The sequence below is a fragment of the Chlamydotis macqueenii genome, chromosome 13 (genome assembly GCF_036417535.1).
Source record: "Chlamydotis macqueenii isolate bChlMac1 chromosome 13, bChlMac1.mat, whole genome shotgun sequence".
NCBI lineage: Eukaryota > Metazoa > Chordata > Aves > Otidiformes > Otididae > Chlamydotis > Chlamydotis macqueenii.
The window spans coordinates 1486056-1502643 of NC_141568.1; the positions used below are offsets into that span (position 1 = coordinate 1486056).

The following is a 16588-nucleotide window of genomic DNA, read 5'->3' on the forward strand; positions in this document are numbered from 1 at the left end:
CCTTCTTTCTTCTGGAGAATGGTCTGTATTTTCTCAACGTGTTAAAATTGAGCACAGAGTAAGAAATTGCAGACTGATATTTTGAAATAAAGTGGCGCTTTTCCTAGCCTGGTAGCCTGGTTAACCCTTCCTTCCCTTACAAAGGGAGTTTGAGTGGGACAGGTGAGTAAAGAGCTCTTAGTAAAGCTGTGGGGAAGATACTCAGTCTAACGGTGGGACGTATGTCTTTGTCCTGCTTCAGACTTGTGTTTAGGAGGAATGAAAAGGGGAAGAGACCTGAAATATGACAACAAATGTGACCTGACTTTAAATTACCAGTTTAATTCCAGAGAACATACTTTTTGTCTTCATTGGGTTGCTGAAGGCCAGCATCTTGGAGCTTAATTTGGACAGATTGAAACTTCAAGATCTTTTAGCTTGGCTTCATTCTGTTCAGCACAGTGGGATTTTCTGGGCTCTCAAAGATGGGCAGTACCTTTGTCTGGCTTCAAAATTCACACCTGAGTGTCCCTTTTGATGACACGTCAGCGTATTCTTTATCATGTGTCTTTTAGATCTCAAATGGTAGAAGTTCCCCTCGGTCACTGGGGTTATTTGTGGTTCTAAGTGCAGTTGGTGAGTTTCTAGGTTGGCTATGACAAACGTGAGCTGGAGAAAGTGGCAGCTCTGTTTGTTTGCCAGATGAATCTGTTACAGTTCTGGCTGGTTTTTGTTAAAACCTTGAACTTTGCAGCTTTTGAATATATACTAACTTGTCTAGTACTTGATTAATTTAGTTAGTTTTCCCATAAACCTTTCTCGTTGTCAGCATCTGGGAATATGACTGCTCATGCTGTTGATTCCAGGAGTGCTAGTTTTCCTTTATTCTTGTTTGAACGCCCAAGAAGAGCTTTGTGGTCTTTGCCTCCTGCCTTTCGCTTGAACTCACTGTCTGTTGGTTTCTGTCTTGACCTGAAAGTCTTTTCCTGGATCTTTCTAAAATGTTTGATTTTCAAATATGTTATTCCCTTCATTTTGCATGTCCACACGTGTGCTGCTGTACTTCAGAAACAGTTTCATCCTGTCTTGGTGTTCTCTGACTATAGAATAACTGGATTGGATATTTACTGCTTTTCGGATGGGGCTCAGCAAGCGTTTAGGATGCAGAGGTAACGATTCCTTCTCATTTTCATGTGAACTAAAAATATTAATGGAACAGTTCTGCTTTGAAGATCCACGCCGTTGTGCATCCTCTGTCTCTTCCAAATGGCTTACGTGTTAGCAGCTTACTACACACTAAAATAAGCAGCTTGAGAGTTCTGTACATCTTGGTGTTGGATTTAGTGGCTGGATAGCTAACCAGCTCAGGTTGTTTGAAAGCAGATACGATGCTGTTCTGTGCCCATGGTTTTCTTGGAAACACATTCTCACGTGCTTAACATGTATATTGGTTTTTGCTGTGTACCAGTGATAATGACGTGTTTTTCCGAAGCGAGACAGTGGATCTTTGCTTTGCGCATGCAGATCACTTAATAAAGAAATGAGCCTGATGATGCATCTTTTTGGAAGAGATTCAGCCAGGCTGGAAAGACCCAGCAGTCTTAGGTCATTACATTTTGTATTGGAGCTCTAAAAAAGAGACATGGTTGGTGTCTGGAGGATTATTTGGAAGCACTGGGGCTGCCAAGCAAGGATGCCTGTAGCTCCCTAGCTGCTGAAGTGGTGGTGGGTAACTGTTTTTGGGTGCCTGACTATTTTATTTCCACCCGTGACAGAGATGGCCACTTGCTGTAAGATAATGCTGTTGTGAGGCAAGTACTGCTAGCACAGTTAAGACTTCTTTATCCGTTTGCTGATAAAAGAGCATAATCTTTAAGGTGTTTAATGTTTTTTAGAACTAGAGGAGGGTTTTTTTTTAACTTACGCAGACTAAATCATAGCGTGGAAAACTGCGTGTCCTCCAGACCGGCAGACAGAGTCTTGTCTCTGCTTGCTGGTACAGAAGGGCAAGCTGTAGCCTTGAGCTTCAGTCCAAGGTTGGCTAAGGAAACTGCAGAAACTGTATTTTGACTTAATACTTTCCACTCATCAGAGAAGCCACAGAAGGGTGGTAAGGGTGAAGGAGGAGAGCTGAGGGAACATGCTTGTGTATTTCCAGAACTCTTAACTGTGTGCACAGAATTGAGAAATCTGCTTCAGTGGAAACTGTTCAGGCTTGCTTTGCTCTTCTGCCACATCACGCCAAGAAAAAACGGGTTACTTCAATGACTTCAGCTTTCAGGTTGCACTGGGAGCTGAAGGTCTTTTGACAGCCCCACTTTTTTACCCGTGCCAAGTGCTTTTCAGGCTGCTTTCATGGATCTTTCCAGGAGAAGCGGTGTGTAATTTTAGGGCTTGGCAATTTTGGGATACTCTTGAGGGACAGAGAACTTTAAATGTCCGATATGAACAGATAAACAACAATCAAGTTGGAGTGGCCAGTAACTTCAGATTTTATTGCTCAGCTGCTTGGTGTCTGTTTGCAAGGGTTAAACTCTGAAACATTAGGCTTTGGATGATAATTATTTTTTTTAGTTTAATACAATTCAAGCATAAAAGCAGTTAAACAGGTCTGTACTATCTTTTGCCCTACTGAAATGAACTCCAGAATTTTTACGTGAGCTTCTCAAGTCTCATTTCTATAAAAAGAGACAGAAATGCACCGTGCACAAGCGGCCTTTCCCATTCTTCTTGCAAACATGATGTTTGGAATATTTCTGAAGTAGACAACAGTGGTGTGCGATAATTCCTCAGGGTCAGCCAAGAATACTGGTGATGGAGGCCGAGTCGGATTCTCGTGTCAGTGTGTAAGTACTGTAACCAGTCTCGTTTAATGAACTGGAAAAAGCGCAAATCTTGGGGAATACCTGAAACACATTGAAACTGGTTATTTGACGTTACAGGTCCTGGGTTCTTTTCATTCCCTGGAGGTCTCTAAACAGCTTAGTTGTTCCTTAATTTAGACTGTTGTCAACCCCCAGCTTCTTGCGGACTGCATTGTCCGAGTCAGACTTTCAGTTAAAACATTTACATGACAATTTGGCTCCAAAAGAACTGCATCTTTCCCTTCCTGCTTACTTGCTTTGGTGGGGTAAATTGAGCCTTAGGCTCCTCAGCCCACACCTAAGTGTCTTGATCTGTGTTTTTGAGGACAGTATCAGGTTATTTTATATTTTTATCAAGTGGCAGAGATGACAGGAGCTTTAAAAAATGTAGATCTCAGCATACATACTATCTGCAGGGCAAAATAAAGGAACTTTGAGGCCAAGCATATACTGCCTACTTAGTTTCTGAAAGCTATCAAATTAAATTTTACTTGATGCTACAATTTTGTCACAATCAAGCACACAGAAAGGTTGGGGGTTTTTTTTACGCACTAGTGGAATTCACTCTGCACTTTGAATTTTCACTTCGGTAATTGAGCACAGTCGGGTATCATGGTTGCTGAGGAAATATTTTCCCCTTCGTGGATTCTAGAGGAAGGCACTTTCTGCAGCTCACACCACTAATAGGAATGTCTTCGTAAAGTGTAGCAGCAGCTGCACGCATGGGTGCGTGTGATCTGGTCCCGCTGAACGTAACTTTGCTCAGCACATGTGTGTTTAGAGGTGGTTGGTCTGGAAGCTACTGATAGGATGCAGGGCTTTTCAGTTAGAGCCGTGTTATTTATCTGTAGTTTCCGTTTATTTCTTGGAAACAGCTCTTTCTCCCCTGCTTCAGATCTCCAGTGCAACACCTCTTCTTTTCTCTTTCTAAATAGTCCCGAGCGATGTAGTGGTCTGCGTGTATTTTTCCAGGCTCTTGAGGGAAATTGCCACAAACCTGATGATCTGAATGAGCTGTATGTCCCCTCGTGGGGCCGGAGGAAAGCTTTCACTGCTGCGCTGGGCAGGTCTGTTCTGGGCTCTCAAGGGCTGTGAGCAGAACTTACAGAAAGGAGCGGAGGCAGCAGTTGCTGCGCTGTGTCTGTCTGTGTGGCGCTGTGATTTCTTCCCCGTACTCCAGCACTTGTCGTTTGGATTCTGAACCGACTTGGGTGCTGTAACAGGCAGGGAGAGAATCCCTGTTGTTGCAGAAAGTATCTACAACTATTCCTGGAAGGCAGGTAGTTGATAAGTACTATGTTTGTAGTGTTATCTGCTTATGGATTCTCTTCCCCCCACACCCCGTTTTCTCAGATTCTTGAATTGTAATGTGATTTTGCGACTTCTGGGAATGAGTCTTCCATCATTTCAGCAGGGTGAAAGATGAGTGTTTGTATACGGGGTGCCGTGTGAAGCTGTGCAGGCAGTGTCGCCGAGTTCTTGGCGTGCCTATGGAGTGCATGGGAAAACATTTCTGGATTTCTCCCCCCTCCAAATCCAGTGTACTCGTACCTCCTTGAGTGCTGTATCCGAGGTAATGGAGCTGATCTGAAAGCGTGAGCTCACTGGTGTCCTGCGTGCTTCCCAGCGTGTGTTTTCACTGAAGCCCTCCGAGAGATGCCGCATTGAAATTCTGTCTCCTCTTTACGTTATTTGGAGGGAAGCAGATGAGTGCTCTGGAAAAAGGCTAACCTACTCCCTAGAGATTTTGGTCTAAACCAGAACCTGGATCTCGTACTGGTATCCTGTTACGCTTCTTAGTTCTGAGTCATCATAAATCTGAACTGATGCAAGTCTGTCTTTGTACCAAAACACAGATTTTTGGTTCAGAGAAGCACTACTAAGAAGAAATGTACTTGCTTGTCGGGAGGCTGGTCTCACGGCTGTTTGAAATGAGACCTCAGCAAACAGCTTCTTTCCTGCTTCCTGTATTTAAGTAGAACCCTTTCAGCATTTGTTTGATCAAATTTAGGAATATCTAGATATATAAAATAGTTGAATCTTTTCCGTAGAGGCCCTTCTAAGTGACTCTATACCTCTGTAAATACAAAACCTCAGATCTGGGTTTATTCTTCTCTGGCTGCCGTCAGTCCATGAAGCCCCCTCCTGCCTTGTTCCTGGAACCAGTTCGTGTTCCGTGCCAGATCTTAGCTGCCTGCCCGCAATAGTCTATAGCTAACCTTAATGCAAGTATACTGGTTTTTATTGGATCACTTCTTGTGATTGTAAAGCATTTTCCATCTTCAAATACTGATTCCGGTAAAGTTACAAGGTATCCTTTAGTTAAAGAAGTCTGAGTTCCTTAATTCCCAATTTTTTCAATGAATGCCAGGGAAAGTTGCACTGTGTGCTGTAAATCTGAAGTTTACTGATCTGTGTGGGAGTGCAGCAAGAGGAATCAATAACTGATCAGCAGGGAACTGCTGAGGACTACGTGTTGAAGAACAGAAGTTGGTGGGAGAATGTAGAGGCTGAAAAACTTAGTTTTTTTTAATTGAACTGTCTGCTTACCCAGACTTTCCAAATTACTTCATGTTAATATGAAGTAAAGCATCTCAAGTCTTGTAAGACTGAGCCTGTTTTAAACCAGAGTCTGGTCACCTTGGATGCTTAATGATTCGGTATTTATGCTGCCGTTTCAGCGCAAAGGAAGGCGGAATGTCTACCATTTTGCGTTGCAGAGTGGTTTCTGTGTAGCTGCAGCAAGCTTGGCACGCGCCTGAGCGTCGTCCGGCGGTCGGTGGTGTAAGTTCACAGAAGGGACAGTAAAGTTCGTTTGTGAAGCGATAGATTTCATCAGACAAAGGCTAAGAAAATTGGATGGATAAATGTGTCGATGTTATTAATTATAATTTAGGATTTTGGAAGTAAGGTTAATTATAAATTGAAATGTTGGATTCTGCACAACAGGAACGTTGTGCGAGTGACCCAAATACAAATGACCAGTCAGGTTGGCCCATGATCTGTCTGTTGGGCACCTTCTGCTGAAGCTTTTGCTGTACTGCGTAGGTAATTTGATAACCATTTCACTAACAAATGGTAGACTGCTGGCTTGTTGTGAAACTGACTTGGCTTGCATGTGCTCACTATTTCGGTGTTACAGTACTTAATGTGTATTTTATATGCGAGCTAAGTAATGAATAAAATTGCTATTTGTAGGCCAGGAAGCAGATGTAAATAGATCTTCAAAATTGTGTATCGATATGTCATGGGACAGGATTTCCGTAGGCTTTCATGATAATTTTGTTCACAGTTGATCATAGTCGCTCCCATCAGCCAGCAGCACTACTGATTTTCCAGGTAGCATAGCTGGAAGTTCAGCTTTTTCCCCCCAGTTTCTCTCTTATCTCTCTTTAAGTGGATGGCCCCAATTAGAGCTGTGACTTGTGGAGGAGAAGATAATAAAACGGGTCAGGGAATCATGCTGGAAGAGGTGCTGTGCAAGTATTGTCGTCGTACCGCGCAGGATGTGGTTCCCTATCGGGGATCCGTCGGTGCCACAGGACTCACTTGCGTTGGAAAAAACCGTGAGGTAGCTGTGTCTTTGTCTCCTTTGCTCTTTTGAGAGAAAAATGTCAGCAAACTTTCATTTGTTTCCCTTTTGCTTGTCTGGAAAAGTTTACCTGCTGCAGGAAAGCTTACCTGCAACAGGATTTTCCTTTCTTTGAGTCAGGACCATGCGCCCTTACGTGTTCCTGTTGGTTTTTTATTTTATTCTGACCTAGTCCTTTTCACTGTGGTTCACTGAGACTCCCTTAGCTTAGCTGGTAGCGGCTCTGCCTTGGATGCAGCTGTGTTGCTCATCTGGGCACCTCCCCTTCAACTTTTCATCAGGGAGTGAAAGTTTCTCAAAACAAAGGAGGCTTTCCCAGGGCTCCCGCTCTCCTCCGCCATCCCTCTGTCCCGGTTAGCCCAGATGTCTCTCCTGGACGGTTCTTTCAAACCGTCCTGTTGGAAGGCGGCGCCCAAACCCAGCTACGGCAGAGAAGCAGTTTGTAAGGTGATGGATGGGCAGCAGTGAAGTAGAAAAGTGAACTGCTTGTCATGAGCTCTGCGTAGGCAAGTCCTGTTGACTGCTAGGTTGTGAGAAGATTACAGGAAACTCAATCTGTTGCTGTTTAAAGCAGCATTGCACTCCGGAGCACGGCGTGAGGCAGCCGGGCCTCAAAGTTGCGCAGGCAGGATTTGGGAGAATAATAATTGGTTAAAACAAGGTTTAAAAAAAGAGTGGTTAGCTGCCCCAAAGCAGCTCTGTGGCTCTGTGGTAAAGGCGTTAGCGTGAGAGGTTTTAGAAAAAGAATGGAAGAAACAGAGTGTAACGAGGAGGAGGTGGATGTGAAGATCTTGGAGTTAAGGTGGTCTGTGTGAGCTGGGGAAGGGCAGCTGGCAGTGGAGCATGCAAATAAAAGCAGTAGTTAGTTTTGCTGAAAAGAACGTATTTTGTACTTTTAATTCTCATTTGTAACTGCACCTGTGATTTTTTGAGTATAAAATTGATTTTTAGAATTTCTCCTTTTTGAGGGAAAGGTGATTTGGAAGAAATCCAAATTTTCCATTGTCAGCAGGAACGGGGGTGGTCATGGTGTCCCTGGGTGTCATTTAGAGAATCTAGAGGACAGGGGAGTTTGAGGGGGGAATTTGGCAGCAGGCAGTGTGCGGGGTTGGCAGTTAACCCTCTGACCTGTTTGTGCAGACCAGGAGAACTTCAGTGGGTACTGCTGCTCGCCTGGCATGGCCGGGCTCTAGCAGTTGCAGTCCCACATCTCCTGGTTTCTTTTAAATAGTTCCTTGTTGAGCCACTTCTCTGTAGCTCAGTGCAGCAGAAGCTCAGGCCTTGCTGTTGACGCGTCTAACACATTTTGAAGAAGTTCTGCCTTTTTGCTTAGAGCATAGATTGACTTTTCCCATATTTACAGGTCCCTTACAAGTAGGAGTAAGAACCTGGGAATGCTGAGCAGACACCTGGAGGGGGGTTGGTTCATCACAGACGTAAAAAATCTGGAATAAGACAGTGCTTTACATGTGGCTTTGCCCAAGCTCTCTGCTCTTCCATATTGCAAACCCTCAAACATGCCTGTTTGTAGTTCAGGCTTGCCCTTGCTCATCTGGGCTCCTGAGCTGTGCTGCCCAACCCTTGTCCCCTCTGCAGGCAGGGAGCAGGCCAGATCCCCTGAAAAACGCTGGGTACGTTTGTGGAGATCTCATCTGGAACAGACGAGCTTGCTCTGGCTGGCAGAGAAATTTCCTTCTGAGCAAACATGCTCGCCGTCTGCGCAGGCAGAGCTGGGTGACTCAGGAGATAGGCTGGGCTTAGCTGCAGCCCTGACGCTTGTCAGGCAAGTCGGGTTTCTGCCTGCGCTGATGTGACAGTCACCTGAGACCGCGAACGCCGCGCAGCTGAGCGTTCCTCTGGCGTGAGGAGTGGCGAAGAGTTCAGGGACTGGGTTTTGGCCTCGGAATCGTCTGCCAGCCCTTTCGCGTACCAGTTCAGTCGCCCAGTTAATGACTGTAATTCCTCTTTGCCTTGGGTGCTGAGAGCTCCTGCTGGTTCCTGCCCGGCGTCAGAAATTTCACTCTGGGAGTCTTCAGCTGGAAAAGTATCCCTGAAAGGTTCAGGAAGAGCTGTTTAAAGAATAAAGAGAAGGTAGAGGTTTGTAATACATTAGCTGCTATTCAGAGCAAGGATCCAAAGGTGTGCCTACAAAGAAAGCGTTTGTGCCATGGGTAATTCCACAGAAGTTGTTCAAGAAAGTGAATTACCGGCACGGGGCAGCTGGTAGTGTGCAGTGGGCAGGTCGTCCTTCCCTTCTGTGGTCTGTCGGTTCCCGGGCTGCTCGCAGTTGTGGGGTGACATATCTTTTTTTGGTAAATAGAGTGGCTGTAAAACCACACAGACCGTTCAAGAAACCTTGAGATGAGTAAATTTTTTTTCTTTTTTTTTTAATCTGCTATCAGAAAGTTATGGAACTTGGTTGGTGCTCTGCTCAGCTTTCTGAAATTTCTTTTATTCTTCTTACTCTGTGCAGGCTTGTTAACAGGAAGTTTATTTTGGGCTTAGGCAAGGATTTGTATCTAGTAGCCTTCATGTACTCAAATGTAGCATGCTTGTTGTGAATAAAATTAAATTGTGTTTGAATTTTCTAATGAACTGATTCCTGTGTTTTTCAGATTACACAGTGTTTTTGGGACACACCTCTGTTGGATTTTAATTTATGTCCTGCTAACAACAGCTTTCAACTATGGAATCGGTAAATATTTACCTTGCTTCTGTCCAAATGTTCTGTTTTGTGACCGAACAAGTGCTTGTGTACATGTTGATGTGTTTGGTGGCTTTTTTTTTTTTTTAAAAAAATTCTTTATTTTTTGAAATTTGAAGGTAAAATTGTCAACTTCCATGGAAGGTACTAACCAAGAGTAGATGTCTTCTGCCCTTTCACTTCCGTATCACTTCAAACGTAGCAGATTTCCCCTGAGTTCAGTGAAAGCAAAAGCTAACTTTCCTGTGGGGGCAGTTCCAGCGCTGGCTTGCCCAGCAGGCTGCCAAGCTTGTTGGTGCTGTTGACTGCTGAGTATTACACATCCGCCTGCCTCTGGTGTATCATGGCCCTCTTTTTCTCTTCACTTCCAAAATGTCTTCATAAAAAAAAAAAAAGAAGTCTATTAAGAAGTGCCAGTTTCACCATGTTATGTCTCCTTGTGATGAGTATAATTGAAACAGATGGCACCTGTGTTTCATTTTGGGCACAGAAGCCTCCCAATATGCTGAGGCTACGGTTGGATTCAGTGTTAGGATTCAACTTTTTGGAAGCATTAGCAGATGTAGAAATAATAGGCTGTCTCGGAGTGGAATTTAGTGGGGAAAAAAAGATTTTTGCCCCATATTTTGAGAGAGGATGAGAGAGGTCGATGCTACCCCCTTGAAAGCAAAATGGCATGGTGTAGCTGGTCGGAAGGAGTTTGTTCTTGCTGTTTTTTTCTGCAGTACTGGTGCTTTGGTGTGTTGCGAGCTGAATAAAAGCTGCTGCTTGCTGCTGTGGGTGAGCTCAGCTTTGCCGCGTGTGTCATGGCAGCGTTACTGAGGGGAGGCTCAGTGGCGCAGGGTTCAAGGTCATCCTCAGCCTGTCCAGAAAAGCCGTGGAGAGGGCTCTCAGTGGATAACCTACAGCGTGTTGCTTCTGCCGCGGGGCTTTGGGTACGTGGCTGAGCTCTTGGTTTGTGCTGCAGAGGGATTATTTGTGTTGAAGTTGTCGCTGTGATAAAGGCCGTTATGGAAGGAGAGTTACTCTAGGTAGGAATACAGGTCTGCTCTCCCAGGTGGCTTTGCAAGCTGGTAAGTTTCTTTTGTCCTTGGTTTTGAGGAAAAAAAAAAAAAATATATATATTTAGTTTTTCCATAGTAATTCCGCTTTAGTTTGTCCACAATAATTCCAAGTATTTAGATGGAGACAAGATGTTATTTCAGTTTCCCTTGGTGAATATTAATAACAGTAGAAGCCTTTCACGGTGAAACAAAACAGACTCGGCATCAGTAACTCTGCCCTGCTGCAGCTAAGTAATTAAAGTGTATCAGGTGTGAGACCTTTTGCTGTAGTGTGCAGTAACTCTTTCCTTAATGGGTGCTCTGCAGTCCCCTGAAAAACTGAGCTGAATCCTGACATCAATTATGGAACAGCTTGTTTGCTCTACCTATTGTGTTTCATAGTTCCATACGAAGATTTTTCATTCTGAATTTTTTGAATGCAAACCATACTTTTGAAAACAAGGCAGTGTTAATTGCAGTACCTTTTACTTAAACACAAATTTACTAAATATTCAAACGTATTTGCATAGCATACTTGCCCACTGGGCAAGGCGACTTGCTTCCCGACAGACTGGAGAGCTCTGCAGAGGTGAATGAATTCATGGCCTTGGTGCTGGCGGGGAGGCTGCGGCGTGCACCGTCGCTGCGGTTTGTCACGCGGGTATCTGCCGGCACGCTGAGGGGCAGCTTGTGCCGTCCTCCGAGCTGCCCAGGGATTGGAGAGAATTAATGTCTGGCCCAAGCTTGGGTAAAAGCCTCTCGTCCTAAAAGGCAGCCGTTCTGAAAGCAGGTACTTGTTTGTGTTACCTCGTTAGGCTGTGCGTGGGTACAACCCTGGATGCCTTGGTACGGGCGTGCCAAACGAGCAGGGTGATGATGTGCCACCTCTGTCTTGTCTGGGGAGAAGGTGCTGTGGCGTGGGAGTGCTCGCTTTCGTCACATCCAGTTGTGATACGAGAATGGGATCGCCTGTGCTGCAAACCTGTGAGGGAAAACGCACTGGGGCACAAAACTGGTTGTTTCGGGTTTTTTATTCCTCCCCCCCAGCAACTTGTGTGTACCAGCATGTAGTTTGCTGTGAAGATGCTGCCTGGATTCCCTGTTGAACGAGACGGACGAACCTGATCTTCAGGACCAGGCTTAACCTTTGTGGTAGGATCCTGCTGTGTTGGCTCTATTCCGATGATGCTGTTCCACATTTCATAGCTTGGCTGCTGGAAATAAAGCTTCGGTGCTGGAAGGGGACTCGGAAGGCGCCCACTGTGCTGTTCCCTTTGGTTGCAAACCTGACAGAGAGTATTTCTCTCCCGGGGAGGTGGCTTGTTCCCACCTGCTCACCGAGATATCCTGCACTTAAATCTAAATCTTTAGGGCTTTGTGTGGATCACTTGTGGCGTGATCTGCTCACCGAGAAGTACTTGCGTTGGTGCGGGTGGAGAACCAGAAGTGCCGCAGTACGTTGCGGGGAGGCAGCGGAGGGCCTGCTCCTCGGCAGGAAGCGTTATGAAAGTCTGAGATTTCTCCATTTTGTTAGATGGCTCCTCTGTTGCAAAATGCAGGAGTTGCTACAAATGTTGCTGCCCTCAGTTCTCTAAAACAGCCTTGGTTTTTTGTGTGTTGTTGTTTTGTGGTGCTTTGCCCGGCTTTCTGTGGTAGTAACAGCAGAGGCCCTATCTAAATGGGTAGGGAAAAAGGGAGTTCAGCCGCCCGCCTGAGGTGCCAGATCCCCGTAGCCCCAACAGCTGCAAGGCAGCAGCTTTCGCGCCGCGATGAGTCGGACAGGTGTTTTCTCCCTGAACAGTTTTGAGCGATTTGCTCGAAACAAGCCAGGTTCCTTGTGGTAGCTTCTTTCTACTTGTTCACAGCAAGAAACGGCTGCGTCTCACCGGGCTCGTTCTGGGGTTCGGTGGCTGGACGGGTTTGCAGCGCTGGAGCCGACAGCTGGTGCGGTGCGCGCTTTCTCGACGTCCGCATTAGGGAAGCGGAGGGGTCAAGGCTTTCTCCGAGCAGCAGAGAGATTGCAGCGGCTTTTGATGGGGTTGTTTTTTTTTTTTTTTCTTTTGCGGAGTTCATGGTGAACACATAGGTGTAAGATTAGAAGAATGAATAAAGCAGCACTGCTAAACAGAATTGCTTTTCAGGGCCGCAGCCGGGCCTTGTTCTGACCTCCCAAGAAGGATACAATTGTAAAGCTGAGGCCCGTAGTGGAAAAGCAATTACAATACATGCTTCCAGGACTGAATTGTCCTCCCAAAGTCACACGCTGCAATAATGGTAGCGTTGTTTAGGTGGAATGTGACTTGACTTAACTGCTGGTTATCTTTCTGTTAATGTTTTTAAATGTGTTTATACACAGTTTTCCATTTTTACTGCTTTGGGGGAAATGGAGCTTCAGATTCCAAAGGGAAGATATTTCTTTGCCTCAAAACGTTCTTCTGAGCTTCCAGGCTTCTTTCTTCATTTCGATCCTTATTGTTTCCAAATTGGAGGGGTTGGAAGATGGCACAACAGAAGTGCAGCGTACGTTTTGTCTTTAGCGTGTCGGGCACCGCTGAGCTGAGCAGTGAGGCTGTCCGTGTGGTTCTGGGCTGCGGTACGGAGACGTTGGCTTTTGGGGCGAGAAGCTGATGTGTGATGAAGCAGGGCCTGGAGAGGGGAAGCCACGTGCGAGTGGAATTAATTAATTGTCTCATGTCACATTAAAGAAGTGAAGCTGCGTGTGGGTTTGAGTTCTGCTGTGGTCCTGACCCCACTCCTGAAATGGAGCCCTTTTTCTCACAAAAGTGCAGATTTTGGAGGCGCCTTAAAGCAGTTGGGTGGCTGCTCAGGTGCGGATTTGCTCACAGTGTTGGAAATGGGGCAGTTGGGGCTTGTGCTGGTGCGTGGCCCAGCCTGGGAAGGCTGCAGCCAGGGTGGGCAGGAGGTGGGTTGGTGGGGACCGTTTCCCACCCAGTGCTGTCCCCTAGTGCGACGCCCGGACACGGTTGCACCCGCGTGAATGTGAGGTGGGCAGCGGTCGGCTTTTCTCTGTGTCCATTTGTGCTCTGTAATGGGCAGCGCTGAAGTTACAGAATCTAAATGTAATTTTTAAAGCAGTGTTTTCACTGTAAGCAGAGGTGGCTTAGATTTCTTTGTGGGTCAAACGGGGCTTGGGTTTTTGAACACAAAACACTAGAGACCTACAGAAAAGAGCTTTAAAATCCTTCCCCCTATGCCAATGAAAAGCTGGATTCTCAGATGTAATCTCAGCATAAGCATTTGATTTGAGTGTTTGAATTGCTGCTTTTACAGTTCTGTATTTTATCAGAATGTGTTAAATTGCCAATGTTATTCACATGCCACTTTTGGCAGGTGCCACCTACATGCCCTCAATCTGAACGTGCCTTTTAGGAGAGGTGTAGGTAGGGAGGCTCCTTTCTCGCCTGTCAGATGTTGGAGCGTGGAGCTCTTGCATTAATTCACTTTCACTAACCTCTCCACTGCTAATAAGCTCACCTGGCCCGTGTGCACAGCACCTGGAACGAACAGATCTGAGCTAGGCAAAAACGTCTTTGAAAAACGTCTGGCTTGGCTTGTTTCCTTATTTGTGATTCAGATCCACGTGCTCACCGTGACACAGAAGGAAGCTCTTGGTAAGAGCGGTCCACAGCCAAATGTAACACTCGTCCTCCTTCCTGTCCTGTTTGGAACTAGGTAAAGCCATGGCAATGATTACCTAAAACGAAGAAAAATAGGTAATTGGGGTTTTTTTTGCCCCACTCTACTTGATTTGGAATATTTTTATTCTGTGTAGGGGCTACGTTATGACCACAACAATCCTCATTTTAAAAAAAGTGTATTTTTGAGGTAGGATTGTATAGATTTATATCAGCTAATGTACTCTACACTTAAAAATCATGGTTGTGTTTAGGAAGAAGTTCGTTAAAACAAGCTTCTAATGTAGGCGGTGCACAGGATCATCATTTCAAGTGACTGGCAGAGTCTGTTATTTCACGAGGGAAGATTCCTATGAGACGTGGAGCCTGGGTGACACACGGAGACACGATTTCGGGAAAGGAATCGGTAGGTTCTTTGGTGTGTAAGGGGCCAGCTGCAGCTTCCATCGTTGTGCAACAGCGTTCCTGGGTGCGACCTCGTCTGAAAGTAAAAGTGCTTTCAGGCAGGTTCTGGTGTGTCACGTTGCGGGAGGCTTCTGCATGCCAAAGCGCTCACTGAAGAATGTTTTTTTTTTTTATTTTTTATTTCTGAGTGTTTTGTGTAGCACTAAAGTGTATTCTGGAGAGAGACTGAAGTTACGGTCTCCGCCCTGAGGAAGCGACACTCTGGATGTGGGGTGACAAGCTTTGGAGGGGAATGGCAGGATTACACAGAATATGGCTGAAATCGCTCCTTTTCAGGAGATATCCGTCATGCTGTGATTAAGTGCAGATGATGCATTTGGCAGCAAGAGGTGTGCAATCTGTTCTTACCCTAAGGAGCTTGCTGACCAAAGGCCTGCTGGTAAGACCAGACTCACTGTTGTGATTCTTGAACAGATAATAGTTTAGGACATTCTTGTTCCTTTATCTTTTGCTCTTTTAAATAATAGTGTAGATAATTGCAAGCCTGCTGACTTTGACATTCAAATCCCTGTGTTCTTTAAGGCAGGGAGGTCTTTTTTTTTTGTGTTTGAGGGAACGTGTTCCTGTTGCATGGACCCTGGTTAGAGCTGCCGGTGGGACAGTCGGTGTCCCGCAGGTATGGGGCAGCTGCCTGATGCCTCCCGAGGTGGGAATTCTTGCTTAGTGATGTAAAGCGGCAGGAAAAACCAGCGTGTGAATTTTATGGAAAACTTGCGTGGCAGACTGGCTGAACCAGCGACGTGTCTGACGCTGTAAAGGCAGGTGCGGCCCGTTGCTCCGATACGAACACGTGAAAGGGGGAGAGCGTTAGCGCTGTAAGGAAATGCAAAGCTGATGGGTTGCTTTATTGATATTCTTCGGAAGGAGACTTCTGCTAAAAACATGAAACGCTTCTGAAAAGTCTTAAATGTTGAGTGTGAAGATGGAGACTAGGCGTGATCGGTATTTCTGTTCCCTTGGTTAAATTCTTGGCAGAGCTTTAATTTTAGAAGAGCAAGACAACGAGAGCTGAGATTTGCAGGCTCAGTCTAATTCATTACTGACTTAATTACATGCTTGACAACTCAGGTATTCTGGCAGTTTTTGCGACGCTGCGTGTTATCCCTGTTTTACAGCAGTTTGCTGGACTCCTCCAGCAGAAGTGCAAAGGTAATGTCATTGCGGTGTATTTAACAAGTTAATGTTTTAATTAGTATTTTGATCTTGGACTGAGACTGGACAGGCTAGTTGTTTCCAGTCGCTGGAGATGTACGGGAGCTGGTGTTTTGCAGAAACTCCCATCTTGTGGATGTTCAGGCGAGCGAGGGCTGCCGGCTGCTGTCTGCGCTCGCCGTGCCAGAGGCTCCCAGCGGCTCCAGTTCCCGGAACCTCCCTCTGCGCCTGGGCATTTTGGGAAGCTGGCACGCCTGGCTCTTCTTCTGGCCTCCGAAGCGGCTTTGGTTTGGTACACAAACACTGAGAGCTCCGCTTTTCCTCAGGAGCGTTTCATCCGCATTGCCTGCCTTCGCCCCTGCCCAGGCCCGTCCGGGGTGAGGGCGGATGCCTGCAGCCACCGCGCCAGGGCGTTTTGGCAAGTCACAGCCCTTCGGCGAGGGCCGCGGCAGGACGCAGCAGTGAGTACAGCAGATCTCTGAAGCACTGTGGGACTGGCCAAAACTCCCTGCTTCCCCGGAGAGCCACGGTCTTGGCTGTAATGTTTTTAACTCTTGAGTTTGGAACAGACTTAAAGCTCACCTTTGGGGGTGGTAGCTTGTTAAGTTGTCAATACTATTGCCTGTAACCATCTGTTCTACCACTAAGTAGCTGCAAAAATCAGTCTTTTTTTTTTTTTTTTTTTTTTTTTTGGAGGAGCTTTAGTGTAAATCTTCTCCCTTGTTATTTTTATGGGCTCTCTCTCTTATAAAAACCAAGCATTTCCACAGTGCTGCAAAGGCAAAACAACATGCTTCCTTTGATCTTTCATCTAAATTTATTTGAAATTTAAGTTCAAATAGTTACCAGTATTAGAGGTTACTCTGGAGCACAGTAGCTGTTTCTGGTGAAGTCAGTGCTGGGTCTCCCCTATCACACAGCAACGTGCTTGCATAACTTCACCTTGCTGGGTGAACCGCTCCGGAGAGGAAAGGAGAGGGTAGGCGTGTGTACAACGTCTGTTAGGAAATCGCCGCTGTACGTGGATGTTGTGTTTGCTTTTGCAAGTAAAACTTGTCATGGATTCTTATTTTTTATTTATTTAAATTTGCCCAAGTGAATGAGTAATCCAGATGGGCTGGCTTTGGTAGCTC

At 45.8% G+C, this 16588-nt stretch overlaps 1 protein-coding gene across 3 annotated transcripts in view; it reads left to right on the forward strand.

The window, feature by feature from the left end:
- ANKRD11 (ankyrin repeat domain 11) overlaps positions 1 to 16588 on the forward strand; it is a 141256-nt gene that overhangs the window by 17701 nt on the left and 106967 nt on the right. For 2 of the 3 annotated variants that reach the window (XM_086757922.1, XM_086757923.1), the window contains exon 2: positions 9051 to 9130. The exons of the other annotated variant lie outside the window; for it this stretch is intronic. The gene's annotated coding sequence lies outside the window, so the exon portion shown is untranslated. The remainder of the gene's footprint in view (positions 1 to 9050; positions 9131 to 16588) is intronic. 3 annotated transcript variants of the gene reach the window in all.